Source organism: Cyanistes caeruleus, chromosome 3, assembly GCF_971803275.1.
Source record: "Cyanistes caeruleus chromosome 3, bCyaCae1.hap1.1, whole genome shotgun sequence".
Classification (NCBI taxonomy): domain Eukaryota; kingdom Metazoa; phylum Chordata; class Aves; order Passeriformes; family Paridae; genus Cyanistes; species Cyanistes caeruleus.
In genome coordinates this window covers 53465187-53480058 of record NC_141703.1, presented here as the reverse complement: position 1 = coordinate 53480058, position 14872 = coordinate 53465187, and the positions used below count along the sequence as shown (strand labels likewise).

Here is a 14872-nt window from a genome sequence, read left to right as displayed (position 1 = left end):
AAAGACAAAATCTTACAGAGTGTAAGCATCTGATAAAAATCTGAATCTGCAAACAAAAACTGCCTGGTATTTTTCAATATGAGCATCTTGAGTTCCTTGCTGTTCCTCAACACGTCTCTGCCATCTATGGGATAGTTTCATTTCATATCTCAGTGTAGACCATAGCAAAGATCACAAAACAATTCTCCAAGTCAAAATGGAGCCACAAGTTCTACTCGGTTTTGTACCTCTCCCACCAATAAAGACTGCACTATGTGGCATACTCCAAGGACCCATCTCTTATGGTACAAGCACCCCCAGGACAGTGACCATGTTCAGCATTAACAGAAGCACTTTTACTGCTCTACTTTGGGCAGAGAAGCTGCATGTCCTCACTGTGAGTCCATTGCCTCATGTGTGCAATGTTATTTCTCACAGATAATGAGTCGGACAGAACAAACTACAGGACTATGAGGATCGATAACAAAATGAAACACAACAACCAGAAAATAAACCATATGAAGGAACGCTAAATGATCTAGTGCCATCTGCCAAACTGAAAACTCTAGGGACATGATCAGTCTCTTCAAGTACCTCCAGGGTAATACTATATAAAAGAAAGAAGCGATTTATTTAGTTTAGGAAATGGTAAGGATGAGGCATTGGCCAAAAGCAAAGAACGGAAAAGTGGCAGAAGTAAATAAGAAAAGGGTATTATCTTAAAGATCAATTTGTTGCAGAAATAAGCTCCTTAAGGGCATTTGGTCAAGGCACTATCACTATAGATGCTATCAAAAAGGCTAGATAAATCATTACTTACAATGATGTGACATGGTTCTGCAAGGGACCAAGGAGTTTCCCAGTCTGATGGTTTTTAGCATTATTATCGCACAAATAATATCATAGATATAGCTCACTTGCCCCTAGGTTTCATAATTTGTTGGTAAAGCAGGTCTAAAAAAGTACCAGAAATGGAGAGACTATTAATTTCCATGTTCAGCTGCTTATGTTTTTAACATCTCAGGAATTAACTTATATTTTTAGCTTCTCATTGAAATATTGCCGAGAGTCCAATTTTACATCATCTTCTTAAGCACAAGAATTGAATTATTTATCAACACTAGCTAGGTAATAAATACAAATTTTATTGTTTTAAAGTAACTTTTTTGGAGCGTGTCTATTTCTTATGGGGCTTCTATCTTTGGAAAAAGTTGTTTTTTTTTTTTAATGCTTCTGAGAAGTGGCAAAGACTGACTATAGAACCATTAAGAGGGAAACAATTTTCCTTATTTGTGGGTAAAAATTTGTAGAAGAGCCATTACTTCAGCAACAATTTTTTGAATGAAACAAAAGGGAAATCTGAATCCACTGAAGTCCTGATTAACATATGTGAATTTCTTATTTAAAAAAAGACAATCACAAAATTCCTTTGACACTAACAAGATCAGTATTTCATTAAATTTATTGAACATCATCTCCCATGAGTTTACAGATTAAAATGATAGGATTAAATAAACAAAAACCAGATTGTGTAATGCCATGAATTTATGCTCCTATTAAGAACTAAATCTATTATGTTGAATAGGCTATTAAACAGATCAATCTGACATTTAAGTGTGCATTCTTTTGCAGAAAGTGTAGTTTCAAGTGCATTTTCTTTGCTATAGTGATACGAAATGACATGGAATAGGGATCAAATGAAAGTGTCCACATGGCAAGCCATTATCACACAACCACAAAGGTAACACAACTGCCTGGACTGTAACTGTGCTGTGCTAGTATGAGAGCAAAGCGTATTTGCAGACTCCAGAGCCTTTAAAAGCCTGGTGCCAGCAGCTAGTAACAGCACAGTGCCATGGGGCTAGCTAGGATCATCAAAGACCATATTTGAGGACTTTTCAGAAAGATGGTAGATGAGGTTTGCTTTCTTTCTACTAAACATGTGGGGTTACACTGCCTTCAAAGCAATATTTTCTTCACCACTTCTCTCATGATGCACTACCAGAATATAACAAGAATTGATTTTTTTATCCTTTGAAATAATACATTATGATCACTTTTCAGCAACAAGGTCATGTAGGAGGACCCAGAAAATAATTGTCCTGGAAACTTATGCTTAAGTACTCATTACCCCAAATGTGTTAACTGGAAGAAAATTCAATTTGTTACACTCTTTGTATACACTTGCAAACAAGTACCATACGCTTTCATCAGGTTTCAATGTTTGTGTTCTAGTTGCAGTTAAAGGTAGATTTAGTTTCTTCTCAGTCATTGTTAACAGTGCTGTGTTTTGGATTCAGAATGAGAACAGTGTCGAAAACACACTGATGTTTTGGTTTTTGCTAAGTGACGTTTATATTAAGGTTTTTTTCCTGTCTGATGTTCTGCCAGTGAGGAGGAATGTAAAAGAGACTGGGAACAAGCACAGCTGGGACAGGCGATGTGACCGAACAAAGGGATATTCCACACCACAGAACATCGTGCCCACTGTATGAACTTGGAGGAATTGCCCAGAAGGATCAGCCAGTGTGGGTTTGGGATGGGTGGCTCTGGTCAGTAGGTTGTGAGAAATTTCACTGTTCATCACTTCTTTGTTTACCTTTTGTTATCATTATTATTATTTAACATTATGATTGTTTTTTACATTATTTTCAATTATTAAACTGTTCTTATCTCAACATAAAAGTTTTGTTTGGATTCTCTTTCCCTTTCCCCTGGGCTGAGGGAGGTGGGAGCGTGCACATTTGTGTATTTAAATGGTCCAGATAATTTTCAACAGGTGTAAAACATTAACTTGATGCCATAGAAATAATTTGTTGCAATCTCTTTTGCTAAATTTATTTTAGAAATTTAATAAAGATTTATGTTAACAAAAGCCTATGGAACATAGATGCTGGAAATAAATAATGTATCCTGCATATGGTAAATTTTTGACTTAAAACTAATAATTCTGTGAAATTAAAAATGCTATTAAAAAGCAAAGTTAATAAATGTTCTTGTTTCCATTCCTTAGGGGAGGCTTACCTTAAAGAATGTGTGCTAAAAAGATGAACTAGGATTGCTGATTCTAGTTAGCAATTAATTTAGAATGTAGGTGTGGTTTTTTGTGTTTTGAGTTTGTTTGTTTGTTGGGGTTTTTTCTCCTGTTTTGTTTTTGCTGTCTGGTTGTTTTTTCTGCTTTGTTGTGTCAGGTATATCTTCCAGAAGAAAAACACTACAGAATACAGTTGATCTTCTTAAAGCATGCTTTTTTCTTTCAATATAACAGGCTAAAAAATGGCTTCTATCCTCTCTTACCTATGCTGTGTTGCCTGATACTTACTCTATCATGTGCACAGCTCTACCTAACACTGGGGAAAAGCGGTATTGAAAATGTTATTCACAGTTCTCAGCAACTTGGATAGATGTACAGCAAAGAGATTATGGCACACAAGGACACCAGACAAGGCACTCTGTAGTACATCAGCTTTCACATGAACTTCACAGTTCAAATGACATGTTGTCATGGCTAAACATACAGAAGGTTCAAATCTCAAAAAGGTGTTTTAATTAATTGCAACAAATATTTTAATGCAGTGATGGGAAAATGGTAGGGCACTACTACAAACTGAAATAAGCAGTTTAGGTAGAAAAAAAGCATAAAGAAGCTTAGAAGAAGAGAAATAATGTATGAGATACGGGAACAACCAATAACCAGGAACAAGACAGAAACTTATGGAGTCTTGGAACAGCCAAGACATTGAAGTCTTAGCTAGATGTGTGATCTCATTTGCAAGCTGGGTAAAGAAAGTCACTGTAAGTATTACATAGTTACTATTCTTCTTGATTCTACTTAGAAGTCCATCACTAGGCTAGCATGATTTTTCCTTCTCAAACATCTTACATATTTGGCTTCGGAAATGCTTATCGAGATTAGAACAAATCTGCAGAATTCTGTGTAGTCTATAATCTGTTTCCCATAATTTAATCAAGGAAGTGAGGATGTGTCTCAAATCTTCTTCAGAAGACTGGTCACAAGGTGAGTTGGACAGATTTTTTTTCACATTACTGTAAAAATTATAAAGAGATTAACACATACTGTATTTCTTCAATGCTTTTAATCATGGTGATCCAAGCAGATGTGAACATATAGCCATGAGTTATTTTTTCTTGGGGAAAAAAAATAAAATTGTCCTACTATTGTGGGTTAACCCTGGTGGGCAGCTAAGCACTGCACACCTGCTCACTCACTTACCCCATCCAGGCTTCACTGGGATAGAAGAAGAGGAAAGGAAAAAATAAAAGAAAAATAAACAACTTTGTATCAAGATTTAAAAAAAATTGAATTATTAAGCAAAAGAGGAATGTAGAAGGAATTATAAGTAGAAGAAGAGAGAAGACAAAAACAAACCAAAAATTACATAACAGCATTCACTCACCATGTCACAAGGGTAGACAAATATTCAGCCAGGCCTGAGGAAAAAGATAGGTAACCTCCTAACACGTCTCTCTCTTTATATTGCTGAGTATGCATGCTATGGAGAATCTCTTTAGTTAGTTCAGGTGATCTGCACAGGTTTTTCAACTTCCAACTTATTGAGCACTGACCAATCTTATTCACTGGGGGGAGGTGGGGAAAAGGGAGCAGAGTGAAAAGCAGAGATGGACTTGCAAACAGTACTTAGCAAAAGGTAGATTATTAGTGTCTAATCATTACTGTTTTGATCAGAAATCTTTAACACAACATCATGTGAGTTGCTATGAAGAAAATGAACTCCATCCCAGCCAGTTATAGTGCACACATACAATATCAAAAGTTACTAACAGGTAAATTAATTTTAAGCAGATTTTATTGGGTATTTCCTTTCAAAATAAGTACAGCTATGATTTTAATCAAGGGTATTAAGGCTGTATTTTGCAAACTTTCCATCTACTTTCACATTTTAAAAGAAGTTAAATTCAAACTGCGGTTATCATTTTTGTGATGTGCTGGGAGGTGAGGAGGCAAAGAAAAACTCTGGAGACGCAGACAATCTGTAACAAGCAAAAATAAGTTTTCAGGTTAAATTTTTGCAGATTAATAAATTACTGAAAGAACTGCATTTTAATATTTTACTTTTAGCAATTATGCCTGCTAGCCTCCCTTTCTGATGGCTCTAAACTATACATGGAATGATATAATTATGAGCGCTCTGATACTGCACTGCATAAATTATCAAGTTAGGTTGATAGCTGTTACATAGAAATAAAGATAAAGCCTATATATTTTAATTAATACATTTATTAAATAAGAATTAACAGATTACCGACTAAATTGAAAAGCTAACCTATAATTACCATAGTTTTAAATGAAAAGTTAAATGTATAATCAATTAAAAGCCTAATTCATTAATAAAAGGAGAATTTCTGCAACTTTTTTTTTTTTTCCCCTGCATTTGTAGTTCTTCAATTATGAAAGAATAGGTCAAATTATCTTGCTTTTCAATGATGTTCTTGTAAAAGTTACATGAAATTAATGTGCAATTAAAGAAAGATGAAATGAACTTTTAGCTTTGCAGGGCACTTGTGTGGCTCCTAAGAGAATAAATTAAGGAGTAAAAGCCAAGGGCTTTATGTCAGTGTGGAAATTGATTACTGCTAAGCAAAAGAGTATTAAGCAATGAATAAACTAAAAAAAAAAGTATGATTTTTTAACTTTTTATTTTAGCGGAACTCATCAAATTTACCATCAAAGCTGGCAGAGCTATCTGTCTCATTTGACCAGAGCAGATTTTTATTATACATAATATCATGTACCTTTGTGTAAGCAGCTAAATAAAGCCTTAGATTAGTTAAGTCTTTAAGTCAATTTAGATTCAGTTACTTAAAGCTTAGTTACTGTGACTAAGTGGTCACTGACTATAACAGGAGCTTTCACACCTCTCTTAGATGTGGGCTCCAACTTTGAAGTACTTAGTATATTCTCTGTATGTATATATATACCTTTAAGTGTTTCTATTTCTGTTTGTATTCTTTAGGTCCATCCCTCAAAACTTCATCCTGGCTTCTGCTGGCAGCAGCAACATGGGATCAAGAATTTTCTGAAACATCCCCACTCCAAGACTGATTTCAGCATTCCTTCTCTTGGTCATAATTTTTAAGAATGATGACCCTCTCAGCTTGTTACCTTAGAAACATCAGACTCCTAATTTACTTCCAGAATGTTCTTGACTGTCACCTTTTGCATAAAGACATGACGCAGGAACATTACCCACAGTCAAAAGTAGCAATTTTTAAATATAATATAAAATTCACATGTTTTCTAGGAATCACAAAAATCACAGTGATAATTATAGTGTTAGTGATTGAAAGAATTTAAAGTCACCCAGACATTACTATTTCATCTTACAGTTTTCTCTTACAATTATATCAGTTCCAGCTAGTACTTTTTTTTTTTTCAAACCCACTTCATGCTTAGAAATTTAGAGCACTATAAAATGTATTAACTAAAATAAATAAAGTACTTTGAGGCAATCCAGTGTGAAATATCTTTATAACAATAAAAAATAGCAATTATATTGTTGGATAATAGTATTAAGCTTGTGAGCTAAATAATGTAAGTATTTTCCAGGAAACTTTCTTTATAAAGAATATCCACAGCAACGACCTCAGAAAGATACAGGTATTTGGAAGATCCAGAGGAAGAATCTCATTTAGATAAGCTTTTCACATTTCACAGATTTAATATGTCAATAGTTAGGTATTTTGATTATTTGAGAGGCCCTACTCATAGTCTCTATCAAATTTTTAAAAGCAGTGAATAACATTACTTAATGTTTTTGCTATTTACATAGAGAAAATAATTCATTCTGTTCACTGTATTCCGTGTTTTTGTCTTAGAAAGGGATTGGTATCTCAGGCTGAGCTTTCGTGACCTCAGATGAATAAATAGGACAGCAAAGAGCTATATTCATAACCTTTAGATCCCTGAATTTACGCTTCAATGAAACATCCTTTGCCAGAGAAGGAATTAAACTAGAAACTGCCTCTTAAGGAAGGGATAGAGAAATCCATTAAGTCTCGGCTGGATTCCTTGGTGTTTCAGGCAATGTCAACAAATTAGCTTTTATTATTTGTGCCTCAAACAATTACAAGATTGGTGATGTTAAGCATAGAACACAGTTTATTGAAAATAAAAAGTGCAAAATAATAATTTTAAAGAAAATATTTAAGGTAATGTAATGAAAATAGAATTAAAATACACATAGCAATGCTTTAATCTCAAAGCTACTGAGTTCAACATCTATTTCAGAAAGGGCAACTTCATCTCATTTATTGGGAAAGGAGAAGTAAAAAAAGAAACACACTGGTGAAGGATTTAATTCTCCACTTTGAAAAAGCAAATGAGCGTTTAACAACTTCTTTTTGGCAATAAATTCAGAAAATAGTTAACTAAAAATATGATTAGCTTTCTTTAACTGCTGTCACCCACATCTTAAATCTTATATTCATCTTCTTACCCCAGTTTTGAAATGAAGTCAGTTGTGTCTTCTGAATTCAAGCTGAGGACATATTTGGACATGCCTTAGAAGGCAGCATCTGCTGGCCTTACTCTTTTCTGGCACAGGGTGCTAAACTTATGATCAGAAAGAAATTAAAGAAAATGCACTTTGTGTAAGAAAAGAACAATTTTTACTTTCTTCCTTTAGCTTTAGATTTTCCACTGTTCATTTATTTTTAATGTCTTGCCTATCGTTTTATGAGATAGAAAGAATTAAACTTCCTTATTCACCTGGTCTACCCTGCTTGTTTCATCTTTAACTATCTCTTTTTAAAAATCCACTTTTTTATTGCAGCCGTTAACAGACTTGCATTAATGGAAAAAAAATCATCAGAAATGGAAATACATAGTGTCTTTCATATTATAGTTTTACAGTGACACAGAACAACTAACTTCTGGAGATCCCAGGCAAATCACAATCCGAAATTACAACTGTCGGTCAAAATAGTTTCAGTATTGCTTCAACATAAGATTTATTGCATGGTTCAAAGACACAGGACTCCATTATGATTGAACAATTACAAGTAAACCAAAATCTATAGTAAGGGGAAATTAACCATTACATATAATAAAATGTTAAGCAGAAGCCCATGAAAGAGACTAAAAAATAAAGGGAAATGTAACAATGTAATAATTTAAATCTCACCACTGTTAAACTCTAATAAGAACAATAATGACATACTTAGCAATCATTGAAACACCATACTGCATACAACAGTGTCAATAAACATGAAGCATGTTCAATATTTTTTTTCTTATTTATTGAAAAGCTAGAGGACTGAACATGCATGCTAGAATATGTAGAATATATAACATTTTTAGGCATTGTATTTAAAGTATGTGTTCAAGCTCATGTGTTTACTGAAGCCTACTCAGTGCCTACAAATATGCATATTGTTTAAACTTGAGTTCCACATTTCTCAAACCTAATATTATCCTGAGGCTCATAAGAGAAGCTTTTTCACTCCAGGTTAAAGTAAAAAATATCTGTATTTTAGTGGGATTATAACTATAATATTTCAAATGGAAGGGATAACATTTGAGCTGAATATTCAGATAAAATTAAAAAGTGCCAGTTACTCATGAGTTTTAGCTGTGGGCTGGTAATGGAGACGTTTTTCAAAGAAAGAGGTAATCTGATGTTTTCCAAGTTGTTCCTTCATTGCTGATAATGCTCCAAGCTGTACAAATTGCAACAAACAAATCCCTGTGTTCTCCTACGGTGGACATTAAAAAACCCGTCGCAGTTGCAATGAAGAATCTATTGAACGACTGTGTGGGAGGTTTTACCAAAGCCAACAATATTCTGAACAAAGGTCTTATCATACACTTGCTTCTGTATCATATTAATTGGTTTCTTATCACATTAGCCAACTCCCCTCTCCCTAATATCATACAAAATGAATAATATGTTAAAACATTGATAATACTTTAAGACTTATTAACAATTTTCATGAGATTAGCTTCTTCCTTTTTCACAAGCACTCAGATCATACACTGTCAAGTATCTTTCATATGTATTAGTTTAAATGAAATCATTAAGGCAAGAGGCAGGCCAATGATATAAAAGTTTAGGTATCTTCCTAAGATAACAGGCTTATATTTTGTTACATGAGATCACAGAAAGGATTTCTATTGGCAGTATGCACCTCAAATGATAGATGATTATGTGACCTTAGCATTTTCTCTTCACAGTGCAGCCACAATAATAACCTGGGTTCGTGGAATACCTCTGTTGATATGTATGACTATAGCACAAAGGGGTGATAATGTCCTCAGTCCTTTCCCTGTATTTCTAGCTAGTTGCTTTTCGATAGTTGACCACCATACAAGAATGGTACCAAAATTAAGAAATGTCCTGGAGATGATGCAATCACTGACAAAGGATAGAAACGTGGCTTTATAGCTGCCATAATTTGGATAAGAAAAATATTCCAAGTTGAATTGACACAAAATTAACATAAAACAACATTTCTGAAAAGAATCTGCCGGATGTCCTCACACAAACACATCTCTATGCTTTAAGAAAGTTAAGGGGAAATTGCCAAAGAGGGAGTTCTTGTAACTGAATAGGCAGGATGTATTATGTCATTCTGTAATGCAAATGGTTCATTTACCTTGGGATCCAGCAGAGCACTGGCAGGGTTACCATAAGATCAGCAAAAGCAGATGGTTATGAGAGACTTTGCATGTATCTGTGGTCACTGTTTTGTTACAGGGTTTTAACAATATTTTAACAATATTTTAATAAAACCATATATAAGTGTTATCAGCACTGCAATTTGACTAATAGAATCATAGTATCACAGAATGACAGAATATGCTGAGAAACCCACCAGCATCAACTTCAGCTCCTGGCCCTGAGCAGGACCACTGACCCAAGAGTCACAGCATTATCAGAGCATTCTCCAAAGTCGTCTTGAACTCAGGCCTATAACTTAGTTTTATTTTGACTAGGCAGTACAAATATTGATTAAACAATCAGCAAGTTCTATGTTGCTTCATAAGGTGCATTCCTTAGTCAACACAAATTTCACAGGGGATGGCATGTGTCCGCATAAAAATTATCGGTAGAATACTTATTGCATTTAGTGTGTACAAAAAAATTATTTAGCTAAACATAAGCCCAGCAAAGGTACCCCTTACCTGTGACTGTATTAATGCTATGCTGATCTGCAGCACTTTTGAATTTTCAGATGTGTCTACTATCTCCTATTTGTATTAAAATTCAGGTCAGAAAAGGATAAAATTAACCCAAAGGCATTTATAACAGCTATCTCTGTGGGATGCAACTTTTTCTCAAAAAAGAGAGAGGTAGGAACATGTAGATGGAGATACAGTCAGGGCTTTTACTCAGCTGTCACCCTGAAATGGCTAGCACGGATGAGATACTGCAGAAAGAGGCAATGAGTCAGATATCCACAACTGACATAGTTTCCTTTAGGAACAAGAGCAGAAAAAATGACAGCTATGATTTTCTAAGGCACAATCTGGTCTCAGCTCTCAACTTCTGAACAGCAAGAATTGCACTTTGTTTCTCTAGAGGCAAAATTTTACAGCAGCATTTCTTTATCAGAAGCTGTAATAGAGGTACAGTGTTGAAGATTGAACTACAGTCTTGAAAACTGTGGCAGTGACCCATTATCTAAGGTTTCAGTTCTAAATTTCTTTCTTTTTTTTAGTAAATTTTGTTAATAGATCTTCTCTGTAACATTCCACCCTCCAGACTGTAGCTATAATAGGACAGATAAATCTTAATACATAATAAACCACCTATGAATCCCTCCCTTTCAAATACATAATATTTGCATATGAATAGAAACAGAACTATACCTCAACATATATTTAAGGCATGACTTACATTATACGTCACAGATTTTCTATTTACCTTAAGTATAAAATGTTCTTGCTTCTTCCTGTTAAGACTGTGTTTGTTAATTTTTTGTCTTGACATCTATTTTTCTAAGAAAAATGCCTTGAAATAGGAAATGCAAGAGGCACCACTATATAATATTTCTTAGTAGTAACATGGAAATCAATGGATCAAAAAAAAAACCAGTTGAAAATCCCCTACCAAACCTCTAACAGATAACCAAAACCAACAATGCCAAGAAACCAAATAGAAATAGGTAATTTCCATATATATATATATTTATTGAGATACATTTAGATAATATAATTGAGATGGAGGCTAAAATTATCTAATCATGAAAAATAAACATCTGACCTAACCTTTCTACTGTGATATGAGAACCTTTTTCTTGATTAGTACTATAAGTTTCATTTCTAAGAATCGATAACAGCTATGGAAACATATATGTATGCCTACATAAGGATACATAAGAATTACCTATGTATTTTGTAGTTGTATATATGCATTCACAAATACTTATATGAATATATTTCACTAATACCTGAGGTTTCTATTGATATAGTCAATCAACAGTATAGCATAAATCTGTTAATGCTCACACACAACTTCTGTAATGTAATCATCATTAACGTTGAAAACAATAAAGGTATAGAGTGAACAAAAATGTAACTTTATTTTTAATAGGGCTGTGTACACACAAATTCATTAAGAAACTCAGAGTAATATTTAAAATTGTAATTAAATACATGGCATAGTTTTAGATTTAGAAACGTTTTCAAGAACTACATGTATTTCTCTGATAAAAAAATTAAAGGTACTCTCTTTTCATAAACATGCTTCTCTGAACACCTGCCCGCAGTACCATACCTTGCTCAAGTATAGTACATGTGCCTACTCCAGTCGTTTTCTATCGCTAATCTAACCTCTCTGTGAAGTACCAACAACATTTTGTGGTCTCACTACCATATTTCTACAGGGCCTGAATCTCCCCATCTGCTTTCAGACAAACAGTCAAAACATTAGACCATAGTCACAACATGGGTACAATTAATCTTATCTACTTGACGCAAAACCACAATGTCGGCAACAAACTAATCAGTTTACTTTCCTTCAGAATGAATGGAGAGAAATAGATGCTGCTAGCATGGAATTTATTTTTGATCTAGTAGATATCTGCTTTAGGATAATATGAATTATGTCTAGAACTTCCTTTCTCTTCTGTAAGAGTTTAGATAGGCAACTCATACATGGATGCTGCCTGTAAGATAAATACCATTCTTTTTTCCTCTCTCTGCCGCTACTCCATTTTTTGGCATATTGATTTACATAAAAGGGAGAGTTTAGAGTACTTTCTCCTGATAAAGAACAAAGATCCTGTTCAAGTGCCTATGTAATAAAAAAGTTCAAAGGGGGACAACCACAATAAGACTGAGAGAAACAACTGGAAAGAGTCAATAAATGGATTTGTTTTACTTACTCCAAAGAGCCAGCTCTAAGCGCCTGCTTTGCCACATTCAAGTCAATTTTGAAAAACAATTTATTGCCTATTCTCTGAAAGAGAAGTAGCCCTCCAAAAAAGGGCTATTATGTGATAAATAGGTCTTTCGTTTCTCTTGAAGAGTTTCAGAAGTCTTAGTTTTATTAAATGCAGACTACAAAATGAAAAAATCTTGAAAGACTTCACAGAATAGAAAAATCACTTCCCATTGTGCTGAGTTTGGCACAGACAGAGTTAATTTTCTTCACAGTTGATGGTATGGGACTATGTTTTGAATTTGTGCTGAAAATAGGGTCAATAAATCAAGGAGTGTGCTATCAATGAGCAGTGTTTACACTGCGGCCAGGCCTTTTTTACTCTGCCAGTGTGGAGGCCAGGGGTGCACAAGATGTTGTGAGGGGTAACAGCCAGGACAGCTGACCCCAGCTGACCAAAGGGATATTCTAGATTATATGGCGTCATGCTCAGCATATAACCCTGGGGAAAGAAGAAGGAAGCAGGGGCACTTCTCTCTTTCCAGGTAGCTGTTGCGGATGATGGACCCCTGCTTTCCTGAAGAGGGCTGAATACCTTTCTGAACATGGGGAGTGGTGAATTAATTCATTGTTTTCTTTGCTTGTGCATGTGGCTTTTGCTTTACTTATTAAGGTGTCTTCATCCGAACTCACAATTTTTCTTATTTTTACTTTTCCAAAACTCCCCTCCAAAAATTCCAAAATTCCTCCACTCTGGGGAAAGTGAGCAAGTAGCTCTGTGGGGCTCAGTTACTAGTGAGGATAAAACCAAAATACCCATTCAAACAGAAGTTCAAATCAGATTTTGAGAAAACAACAGTGTGCTCATGATAAAGCTCAATAACTGCTGTACTTCATATTTTCCATTCAGAAAGTAAATTTATATTAAATTTTAATAACTCCTTCAACCAAACCTGCAGTAATGGAATCTTGCCAAGGTCCTAGTTTGTCCCTTTGAGCAAGAGGGAAGTCAAAGCATTGGAGCTAACTATATAAATGAGAAAAGATAAATGTATTAACTGATATTTAAGGTGACTTTGACTGCCAAGAAATAACATTAGAATATTCTCACTCTGGCTTTGCCTTGGCTTGGTGTCAAATGTGAATAGAGAGCCAAGCCAGCCACAGGTGTTGAACTGTAATTTAACTTTAACTTTCATTATACTCCTCATCACATTGTGGCCAAAACAGTAGACCTGCCAAGTCTTCAGCTGGAACCAAAAGAGCTTTTAATTGGCCACCAAGGGTGAAGACTGTAAGAAAGAAGTCCTATTTTATTTCCCATTGGGAAACTGAACGTCTGATATTATAAAGTACAATGATGAGGTACAGAGTCCTTCCATGCTTTTGGCTTCCAACATACCGCAGTATCTACTTTCATGTTCCAAATCACTAGAGTAGCAAAATGTTTCCTTCATTTTTTATTTATACAAAGTCTAGGAAAATAAGTATGTTTAGACAGTCAGTATTAATCCAGTCACACACACACACAGAGTAAAACCAGAAAGCAAACCTAAACCTAACCCTTTCTGTCACCTTTGTATGGCTATACTTAGTATGTCGCTTTACTAAAAATGATCCATTCCCTGTCATTCCCAACAGCTTTCTACCCCAGACTGTATTAATCTCCCAATCTGTTCTACAGAGAAAACTGGTACCATTGTGGCCTGTGTGTTTTTTAAAAGTCACTGGGGCAATACTAGACAAAGAGAACAAAGGATTAACCACCAAATCACTCAGTCACTTGGGAAGATCCTCAAGTGCAAGATTCATTCACCTAGGTTAGTCTTCAAAAAGCATGTTGAACATACTGTCCGTGCTGCCTTTATAGTTAAAGGAAATAAAAAGGCCACTTTGAAATTTAGGTTAATAACAGCATTTTAAGATGGAATTAAATCATTGTGTGAAGGTACCTAAACCCATTGCACACAGAAATAGTCTGAAAGAACAGCTTGACTGAGAGAAGTGATTGCTAATTATCTATGCATTTAATTGTGAGTTCACTGGGAACTGTCTAATTTAGTTCTTAGACTAAAATGTAATATAACACTTATTTACTGATTAAAAAGTAAAAATACCTTTTTATACTACCTAAAGCAAAACAAGATTATTACAACAGTTATTTTCAGTATAGATTCTGTTTCCCTGAAAACTAAACCTTCTGATCTTGTTTTCATAGTTTTAGTTACTTTCCCAAGAAAGTAACTATAATCATTAAGTGTTTATACATTCCTTCTAAGAAATGTCCTTTCATGGACTTTTCACGTGACCAGTGTCATTGAGAAAGTGGCAACTTAATTATCCAATCCCTGGTCATTGTTGGGAATCCATAAGTACTGGAGTCAGAAAATAAAGTTACTTCTTTTCCTGTCATACCACTGAGATCATGTAAGTGTGAATCATTTTGTGTCCTTTAGCAACAAGATTCCTCATTCTTTCTTTCCTCCCTCTAAGTTTATGACATTTTCTGCTTTTTAAATCCTCTCTTT

At 34.6% G+C, this 14872-nt stretch overlaps 1 protein-coding gene and 2 long non-coding RNA genes across 5 annotated transcripts in view; 1 reads left to right on the top strand and 2 right to left on the bottom strand.

Moving 5' to 3' along the window:
- The window catches only part of PCDH9 (protocadherin 9), a 665490-nt gene that overhangs the window by 76110 nt on the left and 574508 nt on the right, over positions 1-14872 (bottom strand). The window lies entirely within an intron of this gene.
- On the bottom strand, positions 1426-4548 carry LOC147654154 (uncharacterized). Its single transcript, XR_015284555.1, has 2 exons — positions 4398-4548; positions 1426-4026 (listed from the first exon to the last, which is right to left on the bottom strand). It is a non-coding gene; the product is annotated as an uncharacterized LOC147654154 (long non-coding RNA).
- Positions 4590-6471, top strand: LOC147654153 (uncharacterized). The gene is made up of 2 exons (XR_015284556.1): positions 4590-4785; positions 5976-6471. It is a non-coding gene; the product is annotated as an uncharacterized LOC147654153 (long non-coding RNA).